Below are 18,735 nucleotides of genomic sequence, written 5' to 3' on the forward strand. Positions count from 1 at the left end.
AACTGTATCGTTGATTCAAAGTAAGGCTGTTTCAGTCCACCTGTGTTTGGAACGGACTAATTGTATCAAAACAGTGATGTTTCATTCCTGTCTCTGTCGGAGGAGACTCGAGCTCGGCGCAGGTACTGAAACACATTTAACATACCACTTCATGAAACACTTTCACCTGTACAGGGCAGATATGCCCCAACCCCCCCACCCCCTCTAGTACACCTCTTGCAATCTGCCGATGACACTGCATTCCTCGCCCTCGCTCCTACCCTCCAACGGTCCTAACGCCTTCTCCAGAATCACCTTGACATTTTTGCCGCATGGTGTAACCAGTGGCTCCTGAAAATCAATCCTTCCAAGACCCAGGCAATCATTGTAGGTCGTACCACTCGCTCCTTCTGGCTCCTGGATTTCTCCCTTACCGTCTGCGCCTGTCCTGTCTGCCTCACCCCCCCCCCCTCACCTACCTTGGCCTCACCATTGACCATCACCTCACCTGGATCCCTCATCTCTGCTCCATCCAATCCAAAGCCCACAACCGCCTCGGACTCCTCAAACTCCTCTCTGGCCGGACATGGGGGTTGCACCCCTCTACCATCCTCCACACCTACAAATCCTTAATCCATCTCATCCTCTATTATGCCAGTCCCGCCTGGGTATCTGCCCCCCGCCAAATTCTATAAGTCCCTCCAGATCCTTGAGCGTCATGCACTCTGCCTCGCCTTCCGTATACGCCTCCCGTCCCCCACGCGGATCCTCTATGACCTCATTCTTTTCCCCCATCTGCTCCTGTTCCTCGAACATAGCCACATACTCTACACCGCCCACCGCCTCGATCCCCCTCACCCCCTGGTTGCTCCAATCATCTCCCATCCCCGCCCCCTGCCACGTCTTCACTGTTGTGTCCCCCCTACCCTCCATCTCTACACCCTTCATCTCCTTTCCCATCAACTCCCCCTCCCAGATGATGCCCTCTCTCCCTCCATTTATCCCTCCTATCAACTCTGATCCTCAACCCCCTCCTTTCCTCCGTCCTTTTCCAGGGCTCCCTCTCCCCCCCTTCCATCCTCTTTTTTCCCCACCTACCCTCTCTCTGCCCCCTTCTCTCCCTCCGAGTCCTTTTGCATTTCCCTCCTCTGCCTTTTCCCATTACCTCTTGCGTCTGCCCTGTCCCTCACCCCCCTTACGAGTCCTCACCTTCCTTTGGTTTCCCCCCCTTTCGTTTTTCCTCTCCTCCCTCCTTGTTTTCTTCCCCATCTGCCCAGGTCCCCCCCCCCCCCCATCTGCCCTCGGCTATGGTGTGTTATCTTTGTGCCAACATCTTAGTACAGTGTTTACAGTGAGTGTTCAGTGTTGTGTGTCTTCTCCTAAGTGTTGCGAACGGCCATCATACTGTCGCTGGGTGTGATTTTTATATCCCTTGCGATTGCGAACAGAAACCAGACTTTCGCCATGTTTTTTAATTGTCTGTCTACTATGTTCCCTGTCTGCTTCCTGTGTATTTTATTAGCTTTGCCAACACTTTGCTTTTTGTTTTAACTTTCCGCAATTTTCCGCCGTTTTACAATTTCAGTCACCGCTTTATCGCCTGCTTTTATTGTTTCTTATCTTCTTTCTTACGTTTTAAAAAGTCTGTAGGCTGCAGAGCAACGTAATATGCTGCTGCCAGCCTGCCCCCTTCGTAGGTAATCGAAATACAATAAAGGAAAAAAAAGGAAAACTTTCAAAGAGAGTCGAAATCTTTTTGACAAGCAATAGCATGAAACTTAAGATTACCGAAAATAAACCTTCGTTTCTAGCTGACTGCCCTATTCCGAGATGGGGTAACATCTGCTTTATAAACACTAACCAAACAATAAAATAACATACACTATTCACATTCAAAATAATAACTCTGTGAAAATCATTCAGTTCAATTACACATTTTTTATAACATACTCTTCTCTGTTCATGTACAGTAATCATATTAAGCCAACAACATTCTGAGACATATACACAAATTTGATTTAGGTATAATTGCAAGCAATCTGATTGACGTATCACTAATAGTGTAATGGTGAACGGGAAGGGCTGGGAAGTATGGTGAACTTATAGTAATGGTTCGAAACACCTTGAAAGACAAAAAATTTTTTCTGTTACATTTTGTTATTTATTCGAATTACTTGGTGTTATTTGTGAGTCTATAGTCACTGTGCCTATTATCCACAATGATTCCTTTTGTGTGCATGGAAATTAGCAGGATGGGTATATTACCCATACTAACGGAATGTGGGAATCCCAGTAGCATATCCGTTGTTTCTGCAGTTTTCTCCCACCTCCAGTTCCGTTCATGGCGTTACGAAGCACAGTGTGGGATTATTTTATGGAGATGAATCCTGAGGAAATTAGGTGTAACTTGTGCTCGGCAGTGTTGTCGTTTAAAAGTAGTTCAACCTCTTGCTTAAACAGATATTTGCGACATAAGCATCCAACAGTTAATTTAAGTGAAACTCGTTCAAAACCAGTTTTTATTAATCAGGGCAGTGACGAAGTCAGTTCAACTTCTACAGCAACTGTTCAAGAATCTGCCGGTTCAGTTATGGGTAGGTGTGGTGGACAAACAAAGATTACTGGATTTGCACCTAGACCTGTGCCTTCATCCAAGCCAGCCATAATACAAGAACAGATTTTAAGACATGTTGTTAAAGAATATCTTCCGTTTAATGTAGTTGAGAGTGTAGAGTTTAGAAAAATGACATATTTGTTAAATGAAAACTGTGTATGTCCCTGTAGAAAAACTGTCTCCAAAAGCTTACTCTCTCAAGTGTTCGACAACACACTAATGTGAGTAAGATCTGCAGTGCAAGCTGCATCCTCCATCTGCATTACGACTGATAGATAGAAATCTGTGAAAAATGAGAATTATATTGCAGTGACTGCTCACTTCATTGATGAAAACTGCAATCTGAAGTCATATTTGTTATCTAGTTTTAAATTCCATAACAAGCATACAGCTGAAAACATTTCCAGTGAATTACAAAATGTGACTTCAACTTTGGGTATTACCAATAAAATTATAGCTTGCACTATAGATAATACACATAACATGGTAAATACAGTGATGATGTGCAAATGATGGCATCTATCTTGTTTTGCATTTACATTGGATTTAATTGTGCAAGTAAGCCTTGAACCTATTACACAGGCAAGGACAAAAGTGAAGTCAATAGTGGAATTTTTCAAAAGAAGTCCTCAAGCATTTGAGAAATTACACAATATTCAGAAGCAAATGGGCCTGCATATTTTAATGCCGAAACAAGATTGCCCTATGAGATGGAATTCCATGTATGAAATAGTTGACAGGCTTTTGAAAATCAAACAGCCTTTGCACCCTCGCCATCCTCAGTTTGGATTCGCAGACAAAACTGTCCAATGAAGACTGATCAGTTATTGAAAAATCTTGTGAAATACAATCTCCTTTTGAGCAAGTCACAACAGAAATTGGCAGCAAAAGAAATGTAACCTTGTCAAAAGTTATCTTATTAAGCAAAGGTTTACAAAGTCTGTGTGTGAGACTGAAAAATTCAGATTACAGCAATGAAGCCATTAATACAGTAAATGCTAAACTTGATGATGGAATCTGTGCCCGCCTCGTTTAAAAGTTTGCAGATAAAGCAATTGCTTGTGGTGCAACATTACTGGATCCTTGCTTCACAGAGCATGGATTTCCAAAACCTGGGCATTGATTAAAAGAAACAAAAGATGCCATAATTAACAAGTGGTGTTTAATACGACAGAAACACACAAGGAGTTCTACAGACAATGCACCACCAGCCAAACCAGATGAGGTGAGGACATTCAGCCCTAGCAGTGGCAACATTTGGCAAGGTTTTGACCAAGCTGTAGGGGGGTCGACCCAAAGTGTAGACAGTCCACGTGCTGCAAGTATAGTGGAGCTTCATAAATATATGAAGATGCCAGATCACAAGATCCACTGCTGTGGTGGAAAGAAAATCATGTGTTGTTTCCTCCGCTGTTTGAAATAATGAAACAACGTCTTTGTATTATGGCCACTTCTGTTCTATGTGGGCGCAATTTCCAAAGCAAGAGCAAACAATAACAGGCAGACAATCCCGTCCTTCAAGCGAAAAAGTATCAAAAATGATATTTCTAAACTACAACTTAGAACAGGCACAGTAGATCTACTCAGAAATGAAACAGTAAAATTTCAATGGATTTTGTTCTTCTCTGGACAATTTGCACTGAATTTCTATCCCACTGTATTTTGTTTAGTCCACTAAATCTTACATGTAGCTACCTTACAAGAACATATTTCTCAAATTTGTTGCACACAGAAGACACATGTTTGTTCACCATTCAGTGAGTTTAATTTCTTAAGTACGTTTATTTATGTGTTTGAGAATAATTATCGGATTTATGTATGTATATGTGTGTGTGTTTATTTTTGTAATTGTGCTATGTTTGGTTATTACACAATACAGGCGTCTTAATACTTGTGTATGATAAATAATTCTCAGGCAGTTCAACAATGGTACTTTAATACTTTTGTTTTTACGTTCGGAAACTGTGGTAAAAATTGCATTCCAATAACAATTTAACTTCATTTCTGATTTCCTGGTGAAGTTTACAATAAAATGAAAATATATGTGCTTGCTGTGAGTACTTGAGTGATCTCCATATGATTGACACAAACAAACTTCTTTAGCAAGAATTGTTAAGTGGTGTAAAGCCAGATCTGCCTTGACGTAGGTATCACAAGGGCATTACACTGTATGAATTGTTTTAAATTTTAGTCTGGATTTTATACTTCAAGGAAACATACTCTGCATTTCAGTTACCCTGAAATATTTTAACTTGTTTCCGGTTCTATCAAGTGTACATATTCAGAGCTGTATTCAGCTGACTTGTGAATGTTTGATGAAAAACTGCCATACTTGACCATTGCGTTATAGACTCCAGTCTGTTACGGTAATTTTTTGATCTGCGTGCATCAGTCACTTTGCAGGCCTGCTCTGTGTGACAAACAACGGAAAATTTAACTGTAAGAAAAGTGTGAGTGAGTGGCACACTTATAAATGTTAATTCAGTGCCTCGTTTCCCAGAATGCTATCTCAATAAATTACATCTCATGATATTCCTTTTCAAGAACAGATACGGATTTTCACTCATAAAACCTATCAAAATTAGGAGCTAGAATACAGGGAAACGAGTTTGGCAAACTCTACTATGTCAAACATACAAACACTGTCCTCAGCCAATTGAAAAGTATGAAAATCACACGACACGAAAGCAGCGCATTTGCTGCAGGAAATACGAAACTGCCAAGACACCTAAGTGAAAGTTTCATACTTTCTGCGATATGATTAGCGCTCTCGCACCTCATTTGTGTTTGTGTGGACACACTTATACAGTAGAGATTAAAGATAATAAAATGTGTAGGTCTATTCGATTACTAAACACAAACTATTTCGAAACATTACATTGTACCAATCAATTTGCATCGAAACAATTACGTGTTACACTACACCCATCTCTCATCATACTTATATGGCAAAGATCGCCAACACGCGATCTAAGCCTCCAAAAATTGATACGGTGAGAGCAATCTATCCAATCCACGAGTCTTCTTTGCTACGAACTATATAACATTCACAACGAATTGCAGTAACGAGTGTGAAACATTCTCGACTTAAAAAAAGTGAAGACATATTCGTTCATAGCAATTTGATTAATGAACTAGAAATATATAACTTTGAGCTGCTTCTTAGATGACTGAGTATCCCACAAAACTTTAAAATAAGAAATAAAATCTCTAGCCGTCTACGGCGTCGAACGGCTTGCCACACAGGTGTCTCATCGCGCCGCCAACAGATGGCAGAGCAGCATCAAGATTGACACTTCTCAGCAGTCTTCTGCTTGTTGTTGTATATGTGCAATGTCAGTGCCTTTTTTTATAAAGGATTGCTTTTACATGTGAGTTAGTGTCTACAACGTCTTCGCCAGGCGTCAGAGACACATGAAGGTTACATATTTGGGCCATATTTATTGCATATTGATAATTACCGCAAGTCGCTGCTTGGGAGATCGTTTTCGTGTGGCATGTAGTATACAAAACAAATTAGTAAAAATCCTTAAAGGCAGGACTACTGGCTGTGTGTGTGTGTGTGTGTGTGTGTGTGTGTGTGTGTGTGTGTGTGTGATTTAGAAATGTCCGTTGACCAGATTTTTACTGACATTGAACAAATGATGTATAACTGCTTCACTGTCATTAAACTTCGAAAAGACCCAATATATGCAGTTTAGAACCTGGAAGAGATTTCCTTCTAGCATGTCTGTAATATATGAAGACACAAGAGATTGACAGTGGTAAATTTCAGGGGTAAAAACTCTATTATAAATTCAGTTGGGTAAGGCACGCCACAGCATTGCCGAATCACCTAAACAAGTCTGAATTTGCAATGTAAATAATGTCAGAAATGTAAATATTAAAAAACTTGTATGCTTTGCTTACTTTAATTCTGTTATGTCATTTGGGATCATATTTTGGGGTAACTTGTCAAATCAAGCAAAAGTTTTTAGAATGCAAAAGCATGTAGTAAGACCCATTTGAGGTATAAATTCAAGAACACAGTGTACAAACCTGTTCAACCGCTTCTTCTCAGTATATTTATTCCTTAAAGAAATTTGGGGTCAACGGAAGCGTCCGATTCCACCCGTAGGCTTTGGCCAGTGACGTAAGGCTGTTGTGGTGTGTGACGTCACGACGGCGCGGAATTTAGTTTGTGAGAGTGGCGTGTTTGTAGGTGTCGTTTCGATGTGATCGGTGGTGCTGCCGTATTTCCATTTGGGGTCAACGGAAGCGTCCGATTCCACCCGTAGGCTTTGGCCAGTGACGTAAGGCTGTTGCGGTGTGTGACGTCACGACGGCGCGGAATTTAGTTTGTGAGAGTGGCGTGTTTGTAGGTGTCGTTTCGATGTGATCGGTGGTGCTGTCTGGTGGTGTGTGTAAGGGTAGCGTGTTATGTGGCTTATGGGGTTCATTTGCGTGGTAGCATTGCACGTGTGTAGTATCGGTAGTGACAGTGCTTTCAGCGGAATATTTTTCAGTGAGTTAACGATATTGGTTTTTTTATGTCGACGTTATTTTAGTATTTTCTGTTCGTTGTGTGTGAATTTTGGTAAATTGCTTTGTTTATGTCTTTGGTAGGTATGGATATGACTGACAAGGTCAACAGTTTGCGGTTGTCAGCGATGATGGGGGACAGTACGTTGTCTCTACAATTTGGATTGTGGATGAAGTCGTGAAGTGTTCAGTGTGTCATGAAGAAATGAGGCTTACTTAAGTTCCGGCGTCTTGGACCAGGGACGGCTATATAGATGTCATAAGGATAAATGGATAAATAGTTCAAGGGAAGTGTTCGATTCCTTTTTTTTTTTTTTTTTTTTTTTTTTTTGAAGGTTTAAGTGTGGTGGTGGTGATGGTGGTCAAAGTGTTGAGATTTATAGAGTGGTATAGGTATTTTCTGTTGACCTATAGGTCAAGGGAAGTGTTTGATTCCAATTTTGTTGGTTTGTTGTGTTTCTTTGTGGTAGTGATGATTGTGGACGTGGTTGTAGTTTCGGGTTTCATGATTTGGTGTCGGTAGTTTCTGTTGACCTATGTAGGTCATGGGAAGTGTTTGATTCCAGTTGATATTGTTTTTAGTTGATTTTGGGAAGGTTGTGGTCGTTTTATTTTACCGTTTTTGTCGTTTGGTGTAGTGGCGTGTGTTTATTTTCAGTTTGTCTCCACCCACAAACCCCTAATACCACCCACTTGTCCCATTAGTTTCATTATATTTTTGGAGGAATATGTATTTGATGGTTTTTCGATCAATTTTTGTGTTTGTTGTCATCTTTACGTAATGATGTCATAGTTGAGATATGGGAGTTAATGTGAATATTGATGACGACATTGGTCAAAGCAGACAGGTGGTATCGGACGTTTCCATTGCAAATACTATGCCTCTATTTCCAACCAACAGCTCCACACTAGGATTAAGAACACTTACCTTGCTGAAGAAAGGGGTTCAGTATCCAGGAACACGCATTTTCAATAAAATGCTAGCAACTGTTAAAAACTTGGTGTCAGATAAGGCACAGTTGAAACAGAATTTGAAAGACTTCTTTGTAGACAACTCCTTCTACTCGATAGATTAATATCTTAACAGGAACTGTTAGACCAGCTTAAGTAAAAATGTCTGTTAGTTTTCAGTTTTGACAGCACTTGGTGACAACAGTCAGTATTAGATACTTTGTGTGTGAAGCATTTATTAAAAGTGTGTAGCTATGTTTGATTCTGACAGGATATTAATTTTGAAAATACTAGCAGTTCCAGTTTACTGTAATTTATTCACTTATTTTGACAACCTCCTGGCAAATGATCAGGGTAGTGAGTATTATAGTCAAATGTTTTAACTTTCTGACTTGTTCCACACCCACAAGAACGACTGCATTATTGGGTATTTGGAATGAATACTGTATCTAATATAATCTTTAATCTGTAACTGAATCTGCGTTGATGACTTTAATGATTGTTTGGGACAGCATGTGAATTTCCTAAGCATTTCATTTAGGTTATGTTCATGGTAACAAACCAACCATTTTATTTTCCACGAGCTTTTAAGCTGTCGAAATGTGACATAGAGGTAAATAATCTTGAAAACTGTGTTTTCATGCACCTTACGTATGTATATCATACTCTAGTTATTAAAGCTATGAGGCTGGTGTGCACAAAGAAAGTGGCACAATTTTTTCTCTGTCCAGTAAAATCTCTGTGTATTTTTTGTGACTTCATAAAAGGAATGGCTTTGTCTGTGACTCACTGTGTAAAGTTTTTGCAGCAATATCTGTGTGCTAGTTCTCTAATGCTTGATTCGCATGTTGTTGCATGTTGGTGTTGAGTGGAATGGAATAGGAACACAAAATCGTTATTTCAGATCGTTGAGTCAGTAATATTATTATTATATTTTAGTTACTATTTATCCTGAAAGAAAGTGAATATAAAAAAGAAATCATAATGTAGGTCTTTGTCTGCCCAAAAATATTTTTCCAACTAATTTGTTGGTAGGTGTCCATCTGTGAACACCTCATGATCCAGGCAGCTCCAAGAAATTCTCTTGAAGTGATCTGGCCCCAGGCACCACCTGAGTGTTTAAATGTAGCAGTGACAGCCTATGGTTCACTGTGTCTGCTGCTACACATCAACTTGGTGGGTATAAAATACTTTATTGTTTTTGTATAATTATTCCATGAAGACCATGCAGTGTGTGTTTGATATAAATACAGATAAGTCATCCACTTTCAAGTTTCATGAACGAACTTACAAAAATCTGAAGTTAAATTAAAGTGGAATAGTAGGAATTTAACAAGGTTTTATTCAGAACTGCTTATTTTTAACACGATATGGAGAAAGATTGGTGTGACAAACAGGCAGCTGCTAACATTGATGTCTGAAGACTCCGATATTGAGATGGTAAAGATAATGGTGTCCCAAGGAACATTGCCATATACACTACGCTATCATTATAAAATTTATTCAAAAAATTAAATGAATTACATCTATATCAACTTCCTTTCTGGTACCCTTTATGCAGACAGTTGGGACTGGTATGCTATTTCTCCCATTCTTGTGGTGAACATGAAAAATAGCAAGCTGAAACTATTCCACTTGCTATTGTTCTACTCCTTTTAATAACTTGTCCCTGGTCTTTGAACTAATTATACTTACGAAAGTATGACATATGCAATGTACATACCCAAAACGACAAATTTCTTATTTACATAGTATTTCATATAATTTCATAACTTGTGTCAGATTGAGAAGTAGCATCTCCATGGTCTCGGAAGTCATCAAAATGGCCAGGAGAGTGGTGTGCTAACCACATGCTCCTCCATACTGTATTTGCATGACACTGCAAGGCAGAGGATGACATGGCAGCTGGTCAACATCCTTGACCCTTCAAGGCCTGGATGAGGAGCTCGTAGTTAACTTAAAATATTCATAATGAAAAATCTGTCACACCCAAATCTGCCAATTGAGCCTTTGTGCTTGTTGGATTCCAAGCTATGACTTTGTATTTTTGTTGCCCCAATTTTTGTGAACCAGCCAATGCTCTTCACTACTCAATAAAGCCCTTCATTAAAAATATGCATAAACTGACAAAATTTCAAACTTGGCAACTTCAGTTGAGAATAAGTAATTCAACGTGCAAATATACAGTGTGTTAATCAAATAGCACTGAGAACTTTTGTATTTTTCCAACTAACTGTCCTTCAGTTAAACCAAATCATTGTAGGACATTATCTACACTAGTAAATTTTATCTACACTAGTAAATTTTATCTACACTAGTAAATTTTATCTACACTAGTAAATTTTATCTACACTAGTAAATTTTTACCTTCCAGTTCTATAAACTGCAATGTAGTTATTAAGATTACAAAATGTCATTATGCTGTCTTTATATGCCACCCTGACAAAAAAAAATTGGCAGTTGATGATTAGCATTCTATGTAAGATTTATACATAACAAATCTGCTCAAGGGAGTCAACCAGTTAACCTCTCTGCATCACTTCCTGAGATTCCACATTGAACTATTACACAATGAACACCTCCTTGTAAAAATTTGCATAAGACTTCATGGCTATCAATCAACAAGCTAACATCTTTGTGACAATGCAGTCCCAGTTATGATCATGTTAACAATTCTGTGGTATTTGCATCAATCAAAATCAGCAGGTGTCTATGTACAGTAATGCTTATTACAATTTGCATGGGACAAGTATTTTATTAATTTTCCTGGATCATGTGTATGCAAAAGGTAATGATGTGTTGTGTTGTTTTTGGTGAAGTGTGAGTTGGACAGTTAAACTCACTGATGCTAAATGCTGAACTTCAGTCAGTGGGCTATTACTAGTACTGTGTTGGGAGTGAATTCAGTAGATTGTTAAGTAATGTGATGTGCATATGAACTGAGTATAGACAACAGTAATGGTTTATGTGAAGGAGCTACCACTGGGTGCTACTTTCGTTAACAACATTGAGAAGTAAGGGTTCTTTACTTGGTTGCTTAATGACATTGTTTTGGATAAAAATTTACTGGCCAGCTTTTCTGATATCTGCTATTAGACTAATACATTAAGTACTTTCACTTGCCAGAGACTGGTACCCACTCAGTTGTGTGTGCTAGAGAAAATAAATGCATACTGGTGAATCTGAAATCCCATGTTCATTATTACTGAACATAGAAACTACAAACAAATTTTCCAGTTTGAGATTACAGACTCAGGGTGATAACTAGGAAGAAGAGACCACAACCAAATAAGTATACTTACAGACCAAACATACCCATGTATAGGCTGTTATTACAATGGTGTCACTACTTCCAAAGGCAATTTAGATCTACTACCAGCCATTCCCATCCCCACCCCCACATTTCCCCAGGAGGAATCTGTTTACCACTTCTGTTTGCATTTAATGGAAAAACATGGATAGTCATGCAACATAATTTTTTCTAAGTTTTTTACATCATTTATCTAAGGCAAGATGTTTTAACCAGCCTAGCATTTACCTAGGTAGATATGCGAAGGCACCTAAAAACCTCATACATAGATACAGGCTGGCCGGCACACTGGCCCTTGTCGTTTATCCATAAGGAGGACTCGACCTATGGCTGGCCCACCTTCTCATGTATCAAAGGTGGGTGCTTTAAAGCCTATGGCTGACTGGTTCCTGTTGTAGTCGTAGGATATTACATTTTTGCATTTTGTGTAGTGCTTAATGTTACATCTCTGAATATTTAGAACAAAGTGTTGATCATTTTATCATTTTGAAATCCTGTGTAGGTCTGACTGAATTTTTGTATAGTCTTTTTCAGATTGTATTTCATTATAAATAACTGTCATATGCAGAAAGTCTTAAGTTATTATAGGGGTTGTGTGTGTGTGGGGAAGGGGGGGGGGGGTGAGAGAAGGAGAGGCCCACATGCAATTGTATTAGTGTACAGCTTCAGAACTATTGAAAAAAAATGGAAATACAGTGTCATCAACTTCCTTCTGACTGTTATGGACCTAACTTATCAGTGTATTGTTTATGTCATTACTAATTTACAGAAGTGAGAACTGTCCCACATGGATGAGATGACAGCAACAGTTACTGCCAGTTTTATCATACCTGCCAGCAGAAGTGAACCTCTTGTTTTTATAGCTACAACACTTTAAGACACCAGATTATCAAGGAAGAATAATATCTTCAAACTTTAGTAAGGCTCATTTAAAAGTGTTTCATTAATAATAATTACAGGAAAAATATTGGCTGCTAATGTTTCAACAGAAAATGTGTGTCCTGGAGGGTGCAGAGGTCAACCTTGTACAGGATGTACACATTACACTTCATAAAATGGAGATCACCAACATTCAAGAAATGTTCGAAACAAACCATTAATTTTCTCCCTGAGCACCAAATGAAAAATTGTGTGCCACAGTGATCATAAAGAGTCTCACCATCAATATTGTTGGCAAACTCATTGGGAGTTACAAACCACGCAGAATGTTCAGCTGGGTATCCACTTGTAAAGCATGCATATAGAATCATATTGGTGTAATGGGGTGATGAGAACAGATGGAATGTAATGACATGCAACCAAATGTGAAACAGTCAGTCGTGGAGCTCAGCGTGAAACTAGCCAGTCTTTAAGGTGTAGCTGCAGATAGTGCAGTAATGTTTTATACATAAGGAAGAAACAAACATCGAGAGGCTGAATTTGTACAATGGTTCCAGGTGGTATGAACTACAATGTCATATGCTTTTCAGGAGGGACAGTTTGCTCTAAAAGGAGTAAAATTGTTATACGCAGACCAGTAATCGAGTGAAAGCAAGTTGTTTTGATCAGCTATTGTCCAAAAGCAATGCTCATACCATACTTTTAGTTCTCTTATGCCCATTTTGTGACACTTTCTTGCTGGGATGTAAGTATCCCCTACTGCCCTTGCAATACCATGCACACAAGAAAGAATCACAGAGAGCAGAGCACCTTCAACTTCTCACTACACAAGAAATAACTTTCCAGCCAATCTACCAACAAGATTAACAGTCAGCATTATTGTGTATGAATGTGTAAAGGCATTTATGTTAGTTGATCTTGATACAGCTCTCTTGGTACCTCTCATTTCCAGGGTTCCTTTCATATGCATTTCCTCTTCAAATCCCAATAGGTCGGAGTTGAAAACAAATTCCTTACTGAATGATGGGATAGGTTTGTTTATCTCATCTACAAATTTTTGGTCCGATTCCGCAGTTTGCTGTGCGTCGTCTCAGGTAAACACTTTGTTTGAAATTTCATTATCTAATGTCTTCCAATTCTGTAGTACTGTTTGAAGTTATGCTACCATCCACTGCTCCTGTTGAAACCACTGTAATCTATGTTGCTCACAATTTGACGTTAATAACATAGTAGGCTATTATCATGCACATAGTGTAAATTCTATCAAGCATCCTTGAAATGCACAGACACCAGTTTTTGTAACAAATGCACCTTGCCCTTCCTTGAATATGTATGGTTTTTCTTGTGCACTACACAGTCATATTGCTGCAGACTTATTTGAAATCTGTTCTTAATTATTTTTTACTCTGCTGTGGATGATCTTCCACATATGTAATTGTGTTTGGAACCTGCTCCTTGGAGAATGATTGTCCTTTACAACATCACTGGAGACAGGATTTGTGGTTGCCTGTCCGACAAGGATAATTAACTACAGGGCTCAATATCTGTTTTAGTATAATATACATTGTCCACACTGTTGAGCATATGACACCACACATTGCACTGACTCATTTTGCATAAACACTTATATTTCATCTGCCACTTCTTTCTCACTCTGCAAAATTTGTTAGGTACTTTTCTGATGAAATGTCAACTTTGGCAGCTGCTGCTGTAGATATAATGTGATGTTTGCTTTGTTCATCATTGCCATTGCTCTGCTTTGTAATGACATGCAACCGCACTGTAGCACTGTTGTGAGTTACTCTTCGACTAAGCAGCTCAACTTCTCTCTGTAGCCTCATACTGTGCTCACCTTTGGATATCTCCAGTCCCACCCCCTGTTGCCATTAGCAGTCAATATTGTGTTTGCATGGTAGACAATATGTGGAATGTCGAATGCCATAAACAGCATTGGCCATTTGCGACCTTGCACTTTGGGGGTTCCTTGTTAGACATTTTAGACCTTGTACAGGAAAATACTCCAAGCTTCTGAACATCTTGTAGTTTTTTCCCTTTTTCTCTATTATCATTTGTAAATATAGCTTTTAGCCTATGGACTTAACAACCAGAACAGTGCTCCCTCTTACATAAAGTGCATGGGCTCAGTTTTTTGCCTCAATAGTGGCAGTCTCCAGTGAATATCTTCTATGATGTTAATTATTTGTGAGCATGATTGAAAAGATTTTCCTGCACTTTGTGTCATGTTCCCTATTGTTGAATGGAACCTCCACAATTTTTTTCTAAATATCATCATCAATCCTTTATTACATACAGATTCAAAACAAAGTATTAACAACAGTTTGTAACATTTTGAGCTAAAATAGTGCTACATATACAAATTCTTGTGCTTTTCCTAACTAATATTTTTTGAGAAAGCTTCAGGATATGCATAAACACACTTTAAAATAGTGAATGTATCACTCTTCTCATTAACACATTAACTGCCAATTTTTTTCTTCAGTCTACATTTATTTCCATGTTGCCTGATTGACATAGGCTGGGAATAGGAATGTGAAATTAAAAATAACCTAAAAATAAACACTATATTTTAGTCAATCCCCAAATGGGGATCATGGCCCATTCTGCTCTCCTTTTATGTTTTGTTTCATATTTTGTGCCAGGCAACAAAGCATTGAGGATGGAGTCCCACATTGCACACAGAGTACTGATACCTTGCATTTTTCTTTCAGATTTCACATTTTCTTTCTTTCCCACATTGCACACAGAGGACTCATACCTTGCATTTTTCTTTCAGATTTCACATGTTCTTTCTTTCACCAATGTCGTATGTTCAATCATGTGTTCAGTTCAGAAGGCCTGATTTCAACTGGAATATGTTAAGTGGAAGTCTTCAGATATGGTGGGTGTGCTGCCATTTTTGGATCAAAAGCAGTAGATGATTCAGCACGATATGCCCTTCCCATCATCCTTCTGAAATGGAACAGTGGAATGTTTTATTTTGTGAGGCAGTAAATGATGGAAACCATACATAACCCACTGTTTGAATCTAAATCTCACTGGTTTCCTGTGAATGAATTATTTTAGTGTATGGTATTTGTAGTATCGAACCATTTGTTCATCAATGCTCAGGCTCTCAGAAAACACTTGAAATTTTATGTAATTCTTATTCTGCAAGTCCATTATGGCAAGAATTTTGAAAAGTGTATCTCTCTTGTCATCTGAAATTATGTTCAGATATGTGTTGTCATTGAAGTGGAGATGGCATTTGATTTCCAGATATCTGTTGTGGCTTATACACTGTTGTATGCACTTTATATCAAAGTCATCTTTATTTCAGTATAACTGTTCCTGTGGGAAAACATGGTATCCAGTGAAGAGCAATATGCTTAAGAACTTTTTATGCATTCATTGGATCAAATTTGTAATTACTGTGTGTAGTGTATTGGACACTTTCACTGGCAATCAAATTCAGTATTTGTTTATCAAAAAATTCCTCAAAGCAGTCAGCTGGAGACTTCACTTTTAGTGCTGTTACCAAATGTCATTAGTGCGCTGTTAGATTTCTGCTAGATTGGTGCCGGCCAGTGTGACCGAGCGGTTCTAGGCACTTCAGTCTGGAACCGCATGACCACTACGGTCGCAGGTTCGAATCCTGCCTCGGCCATGGATGTGTGTGATGTTCTGAGGTTAGTTAAGTTTAAGTAGGTCTAAGTTCTAGGGGACTGATGACCTCAGATGTTAAGTCCCATAGTGCTCAGAGCCATTTGAACCATTTTTTGCTAGTGCAGGTTTTACTGTAAGTTGCATCTTCAGTTATTCAGTTAGAATCAGTATTAGCATTTATTTTGTTCTTTCAGTGTCCTGTATTTTCATCATCCTCCCATTCTTCATTAATGTGAACTTCCAAGGTACCTGGAATATCAGCTGAAGGAGTATCTTCCAAGATAATTTCATGGATACCATCAGTCGGACATCTCATCAATGTGCTCTGCAGGCAGCTGGAAGGTGGTGTGGTCTCATTCACTTCACCCTCATCACCAGAAGGAGCCATGAAATTGGGGTCATTTACAGTGTCTTCACTTTCCCTTATAGATGTACTTTATAGCAGCTCTCCCCAAATTGAGATTGAAATTCAGAGAGCCATCATGGGAAATAGAATAAGCCTTGGAAATGAACTTATAGGCCGGCCGGTTTGGCCATGTGGTTCTAGGTGCTTCAGTCTGGAACCGCGTGACCGCTACGGTCGCAGGTTCGAATCCTGCCTCGGGCTTGGATGTGTGTGATGTCCTTAGGTTAGTTAGGTTTAATTAGTTCTAAGTTCTAGGTGACTGATGCGCTCAGAAGTTAAGTTGCATAGTGCTCTGAGCCATTTGAACTTATAGTAAACATCTTCTAATACTGATACAGAACACACCGGTACATAGTGCCTGAGGTTATTTATATAATAATATAAATTATGCTGTTTTGAAAATGTTCAATTCTTGTAACTGTGAGAAACTTTGTTTCTTCACACAAATAATCCTGTACAGTTCACTCGTATAACAACAACTGACTAATAATCAATGCATAATCATGACAAAGGTCTAGACAACAATGAAAAATAGTAACAATTGCTGCCAACGTAATTACTAACACAAGATTTCCATAAAAAGATAAACCCCCAAGTCACACACTTAGTGATATTAAGAGTACAATATTCTTCAGCATCTGTCAAAAATTGTATAAGCATCTAGAACTTTCACACTTTCATAGCTAGTAGTGTATTTTCAGCTCAAAATAAATGTGCCAATTGGTGGTAAAAGCAAATGTTCAGACTTTCGGGCTTCGGTATCAATAAATTTCTGAATAAAAGTAATGACAGATGCCAAAGCTTGCACCAAAGTTTCCAATGGGATTTCTGTGTAGCCTACTTGAAGAATCTCACTTCAAAATGTGTCCAGTTTATACCCTGTGTGTGGCTCAGTGCCATACTCAAGTCACTGCTGGTTCTGCACTGCAGTAGCATTCTCAAAGTTAAAATGTGCATTTACCACCTTTGCATTAATCTGTTACCACTGACAGGGTTTCACAGCTAGAGCACTAATTCTGTTGCCATGTATTGACAAAATATAAAATTATTTTTTTCCCAGAAATTCAACTTTATAGGCAGAAAACCACATTTTCTATTATAGTTCATTCTGAGTATCCATTTTTCTGCACCCTTTATATGCTGCCTGACAAAAAAAAAGGGAAGCATGTGGCAGACATGGTCAGATGTCAATGTAACTTTGTAACATATACACCATTGGTGGGTGTATAAATGAAATAGAGATGCAATTCTCTGTGATAGGTAGAATGACCAGAGTGCTTGACTGATCACTGTGAAGAACATGAGATGCCGCATACCCATGTGAGACAATGTTATTAGCACATAACAGAGTTTCAAGGGAGTTTCGTTGTGAGTCTTCTTTGGCTAGCTATCAAGTAATGCAATATCAAGATTTTTGTAGGCATTCTGATCTGACAGTGGCCCGAACTTGGACTGTATGTGAACATGAGGACAGGCATATTCATCATAAAGCTTCCAGTGGACCATATCTGACCAGTTAAGAGGGTCAGCATAATGTACACCAAGCACATTGTAACCCCTTCACTGTAGCTGCCATCTGAGATAAAGCTTCGGTCTCCCTACAACAATGTGTCATTCCATACTAATGGATGGAGACTAGCAGTGGCCATACTGGGAATTTTCCATGTCATCTGTATGCCACTGTTAACACAACAAGCAAATGGCTCAATTTGCAGTGGTACCATGGCCTAGAGCATGGACTTATGATGAATGGCATTGGAGTAATGCTTTGTCATGAATCACTGTCCTGCACTACTCTGGCTGACTGTCTTTGGTGAGCATGGCAGTAACTTGAGTAGAGATACCATTCTTCCAATGTTCTGGAGAGGCACAGCAGTACTACTTCTGATATTACATTGTGGGGAGCCATCTATTATAACTTCAGGTCATGGCTGGTAGTGAGGGAAGGAACTCTGATGGACAACAGTATACCATATACATTCTGCAACCTCATGTGTTGTGTCTCATGTGACAGTATTTGGTGCCATTTTCCAACAGTACATTGCTCATCCATGCATAGCACATATCTCTTTGAACTGCGTGTGTGCTTGCTGAGGTATTTCTGTAGCCAGCAAAATCCATAGATCTGTCCCTGATAGAATGTTGGTGTGACCAGCTGGGATGTCAACTCAGTCCCAGTGCCATTGTCCATGGTATCAAGAACCAGTTACAATAGTGGTGGGGTAGCTTGCCTCAGGAGAATACAGCCATTTTTATGACACTCTTCCCAACTGAAGCAGTGCATGCATCAAGCCCAGAGGGTCTGCAACATCATGCTGACAAGTGGGTGTCTACTGCAAAGTTCTTTGTAAATTTGACTTGATTTTGTAATCAGTGAAATAACTCCGCATACTTTTTCAACTTGTGAAGTTT

General features: G+C 39.0%; 1 long non-coding RNA gene across 2 annotated transcripts in view; it reads left to right on the forward strand.

Annotated features, from left to right (window-relative positions):
• Positions 1-5,911: 5,911 nt before the first annotated feature.
• Positions 5,912-18,735, forward strand: part of LOC126184948 (uncharacterized) — a 33,703-nt gene continuing 20,879 nt past the window's right edge. For both annotated transcript variants that reach the window (XR_007536911.1, XR_007536912.1), the window contains exons 1-2: positions 5,912-6,092; positions 9,101-9,241. This is a non-coding gene — a long non-coding RNA (uncharacterized LOC126184948). The remainder of the gene's footprint in view (positions 6,093-9,100; positions 9,242-18,735) is intronic.

Source organism: Schistocerca cancellata, chromosome 4 (assembly GCF_023864275.1).
Source record: "Schistocerca cancellata isolate TAMUIC-IGC-003103 chromosome 4, iqSchCanc2.1, whole genome shotgun sequence".
Classification (NCBI taxonomy): domain Eukaryota; kingdom Metazoa; phylum Arthropoda; class Insecta; order Orthoptera; family Acrididae; genus Schistocerca; species Schistocerca cancellata.